Source organism: Perissodus microlepis, chromosome 2 (genome assembly GCF_051167445.1).
Source record: "Perissodus microlepis isolate ML-2025 ecotype Zambia chromosome 2, ASM5116744v1, whole genome shotgun sequence".
NCBI classification, from domain to species: Eukaryota; Metazoa; Chordata; class Actinopteri; order Cichliformes; family Cichlidae; genus Perissodus; species Perissodus microlepis.
In genome coordinates this window covers 30,432,561-30,437,812 of record NC_140462.1, presented here as the reverse complement: position 1 = coordinate 30,437,812, position 5,252 = coordinate 30,432,561, and positions in this window count along the sequence as shown.

The window sequence follows — 5,252 nt, the reverse complement described above, 5'->3', positions numbered from 1 at the left end:
AGTTGCACCTACAATTTAGTGCTTTTCTAGACTTATTTACTACCCAAAGTGTTCTATACTGCAAGCCACACTGATGCAGTACATTATTCTATGCACCTTAAGAACTTTACCTAAGATACAACACTGCTAACCACTGCACTCCCTATGCGGCCAGACACGTCACTGATGCCACAAACTATTACATCACACAATGTAACAGATAATGGCCTCACAGAAGAGTACTCAAAAATCAAGACCATTGTTGGCATAGGTGAAAAAGGGAGAGACATTGCATAGATTCAAATTATGCTTGCTTAAGTTAGCATGCAGCAATACAGAGCGGTATCAATCTATTTTACTAGTGTGCAGCGTAATCCTGTGATTAAAGGGTGAATTCAGAGGCACCTAGAAAAAAAAAGTAAACACTGAAGTGCAGAACGCAGAGATCTGCAAAACTGTTCTTGAGGGTTAAAGGAGGCTGGAATCTGTGTGAATTGTAGTTTTTCAAGCCCGTTAGAGGGTTTCACTGTGTAGCTTTAGAGTCTAACACACTCTCATTCCCATAACATGCTGCCATTTTTTCAAAGCCACTGGCACCTCAAAATGTACACACGTCACATCCTCTCCTGTCTGTGGTGGTAATGGGTTACATCAATAGTGAGACACGTGTCGCTCCCTACACTATACATGACTCACTGTGAATTTTCAACATAGATTCTATGTGGAAGGTGTGTGTATTAGTGTGTGTGTTTGTGTGTACATGTTTAGACGTCTTTGTGAGGACCAAAAACTGGAATGATACTACATTTGTGGGGATCAACGGTCACTTATGGGGACAAAATGTCGGCTCAAAATGTGCTTTTAGTGTCAGGCTATAGTTCATTCTTGATGTTTAGGGTTAGCGTAAGCAGCTAGGATGTCAATCAGATGTCCCCACTAAGATATGAAAACAAGTGTGGTGTGTGTGTGGGGAACAACAGAAACCTGCTAGGTAAGTGTGTGCAACATACAAACCTCTCAGAAATGTGTCATTTACTGTAGATTTATTATGATACTGTCTCACTACAAACACCTCATTTTACTCTACACTACACATAGTGCTCTCTTACCTGAAATGACAACTTCCTGACATGTGTTGCTGAGGCACTCAGTTACAAAATATGAAAAAGCGTGTTTATTAAGGGCTGCATTGACATTATACTGACTTCATCAATCCCAGTCAGCCTTTAATTATGTAGTGAAAGACCCCTTTTGTATGACAAGAAATAGGGGTTTTTATTGAGCATGATTAACACGTGTTGATGTGCCATCCTTTGTAGTGTTTGGCAGCTGGCCTCTCTCTCTGTAGAGATGCAAACATTCAGTTCATGTTGAACAAGACACAAGAAAAGAGTGGGAGCTGTGAGACACGCAATTGCCTGGTAGCTAGGCAACCCTAGAGAGCTGCTCTGGTAGACCTTGAGATGTCTACCATAATATCGAAGGCAAGTATTACTGTGGAAGCTAGCTGGGACTCAGGACTTTTTTTTTTCCTGCTCAGAGAAATGTCAGACTAAGTTGACAGGATGAATCAGAATTTTGTGGAGTGAATAAATTTTGGATAGGTTTCTTAAATAGGCCACCTCAGAGGCTTCACTTCACCAAAAGAAAGAAAAAATTGCACTCTGGAGCTCAAAGTAAGATTTAATCTTGCATTTAAAGTAATATACACGTACTCCCTATAGTATTAGTAAAACTGTGTTCAAGTTCATTTCAAACATTTTCCTCAAACTGTCTAAAGAAAAAAAAAAAATCTAACTGAAAATCTGTTGAAAATGTCTGTTGAATGTCTCTTCTTGGAATTATATTCTATGTGGTTAATGGTATAATGTTTGCTATTTCAGCTAGTTACAGTCAGATAATTAATATGGGCTTAAACAAGAGACTAAGTTTTCAATTTGCAGCAAATTGAAACTTGTTAGGCATTATAACTCTTTAATATATAAACCACACTTTTTCAAGGGTCCAATGGTAATTAAAAAATCATCACGGAACGATATAGACTATTCTTGTGTTATTTCATCATAATCATCTAAGCAGGAAAAAGGAGCTTGAAGTGGTCTGGTACTTGCATTTGGAGGCTTTGAAGCCTGAGTTGAAGAAGTTCTCAATGCAAGTCAGACATAATAAAATAAATCCACCAGAGATATTAAATTGTGATTATTGGGACTGTGCAAATCAATAAATTGATAAATTAATTACAAAAGGCCTAGACAATGGCAAACAACAATGGATCCTTTCCATGGTTAGTAAAAAAATCTTTCACAAGATTCAGCCAACCAAAGAAAAAGTATTGCTACATAAAAAGTTGACTTCACAGAAAACACAGAAGTGTTGCCACAAGTGCAAACAAGGAAACCTCGATGTAACAACATACCAGTTTAGATTTCACAAAAAAAAGGTCTGGTTTATGCCTATCAGAAGCATACGAAGATAAACTGAAGGCAGAAAGAGAGAATCATTTAAAAAGACAAACACAGAGAACAACAACCCCCTAAACTGAAGGCTGAACTGGAAATGGACCAAAAGGAGGAAACCCATTCTTTAGTAATGCCTATAAGCAGTGTTGGGGAGTAACGGAATGCATGTACCGGTGTTATGTATTTAAAATACAAAATATGAGTAACTGTATTCCGTTACAGTTACCGTTTAAAAAGGTGGTATTCAGAATACAGTTACTTTGTTGAAATAAAGGGATTACACGGTGGTCTTTTCCTGTTTCATATGTTAGGCTATGCCCTCTCTAATTCCATGCCGGTGGAAACCCAAACAAAACACGCATTAAGAGGCTCAAATGCCTGTGTCTCAATCTCGTGGCCCATGTCACCTCTACTTGCGTCCCGCATAATGACATGAAGAAATATCTTTAAAAATTATTATTCAGAAAATTATTTAATCTCTCTGTGAACCGCTACCTTATCGTGGTGGAGGGGTTTGTGTGTCCCAGGGATCCCAGGGGCTATGTTGTCTGGGGGCTTTTGGCCCCTGGTAGGGTCTCCCATGGCAAATTGGTCCTGGGTGAGGGACCAGACAAAGAGCGATTCAGAAGACCCTTATGAGGAAAACATCGAGGAAACAGTTTACCCTGCCCGGGATAGGGTTACCGGGGCCCCGACCTGGAGCCAGGCCCGGGGAGGGTGCCCGAGGGCGATCGTCTGGTGGCCGGGCCTTAGTCCATGGGGCCCGGCCGGGCACAGCCCGAAAAGGGGACATGGGCCCATCCTCCCGCAGGCCCACCATCTGCAGGAGGTGCCGTAGGGGTCAGGTGCATTGTGTGCTGGGCGGCGGCTAGGAGCGGAGGACCTGGCAGACTGATCCCCGGCTACCAAGACTGGCAATTGGGACATGGAATGTCACCTCTCTGGTGGGGAAGGAGCCTGAGTTAGTGCGTGAGGTTGAGAGGTACCGGCTAGATATAGTCAGGCTCACCTCTACGCATAGCTTGGGCTCTAGAACCAGTCTCCTGGAGAGGGGCTGGACTCTGTCTCAGTCTGGAGTTTCCCCTGGTGAGAGGTGGTGGGCTGGGGTGGGTATTCTAATATCCCCTCGGCTTGCTGCTGGTACGTTGGGGTTCTTCCCGGTGGATGAGAGGGTTTGTTCCCTGCGCCTTAGGGTTGGGGAACAGGTCCTGACTGTCATCTGCGCTTATGTGGCAGTTCAGAGTTCCTGAAGGCTCTGGACATTGTAGGGCTGTCCTGGTTGACACGCCTCTACAATGTTGCGTGGAGATCAGGGGCAGTACCCCTGGACTGGCAGACCGGGGTGGTGGTCCCCATCTTTAAGAAGGGGGACCGGAGGGTGTGTTCCAACTACAGGGGGATCACACTCCTCAGCCTTCCTGGCAAAGTCTATGCCAGGGTGCTGGAAAGGAGAGTTTGTCCGCTAGTCGAATCTCAGATACAGGAGGAACAATGCGGTTTTCGTCCTGGTCGCGGAAAACTGGGGACTCCTCGGGGATGAGTTCCTGCCCCAAGTGGAGGAGTTCAAGTATCTCGGGGTCTTGTTCGCGAGTGATGGGAGAAGGGAGCCGGAGATCGACAGACGGATTGGTGCTGTGGCCGCAGTGATGCGGACGCTGCACCGGTCCGTCGTGGTGAAGAGAGAGCTGAGTGTAAAAGCAAAGCTCTCAATTTACCGGTCGATCTACGTCCCTACCCTCACCTATGGCCACGAGCTGTGGGTAGTGACCCGAAAGAACGAGATCGCGGATACAAGTGGCGGAAATGAGCTTCCTCCAAAGGGTGGCTGGCCTCTCCCTTAGAGATAGGGTGAGAGGTTCAGCCATCCAGGAGGAGCTCAGAGTAGAGCCGCTGCTCCTCCACATCGAAAGTAGCCAGCTGAGGTGGTTCAGGCATCTGACAAGGATGCCTCCTGGGTGCCTCCTGGGTGAGGTGTTCCGGGCATGTCCCACCGGGAGGAGGCCCCGGGGCAGACCCAGGACACGCTGGAGAGATTATATCTCTCGGCTGGCCTGGGAACGCCTTGGTGTTCCCCCGGATAAGCTAGAGGAGGTGGCTGGGGAGAGGGAGGTCTGGGCTTCTCTGCTTAGGCTGCTGCCCCTGCGACCCGGCCTCAGATAAAGCGGAAGAAGATGGACGGATGGATGGATGGAAATTATTTAATATGAAGGCAATAGGCAGAGTTTTACAGGCATAGCCCTAAATAATGTAGTCTCATGGGCAGTGTAGTCCGTGCTGCAGGGAGAATGGCCTGCTATACCCGTTATGTGTCTGTGAGTGCAAGGGAGGTAGAAAAAGGAGAATCAAAAAGTATGAGTTGTCACTGACCAGAAACGGGAGATGGAAGCATGTAAATATAATAATAATCGCAGCACCCAAAAGGAGTGCCTGACCAGCCCAGTTGTAAGTAAGCTATTAAGACTCAACTGTACACTGTGTACGTGTTTTCCTCAATAACAATAAGTTCCGTTGGAGCACCTCTCTCTGTCTCTCGCTAGCAAAATTGATCCAGACAACAAAGTAAAGCTAGTTTTACTTTGTAAAACTAGTTTTATATACACACGGAATAGTTTTCTATACGACATCACTGCAAACAGTGCAGCCTTACCTAATGTCTACCCTACTGTTACTCATTTTATATTAAGATTTAAAAATCTAGTTGGTATTGATATGGTGAGTAGCCTTCAGTAATAGTAACAAATCACACAGCAATAGTACATTCATGTAGTTGTAAAAAGCATGACAATATATTAAGTAATCCAAAGTATTCAGAAT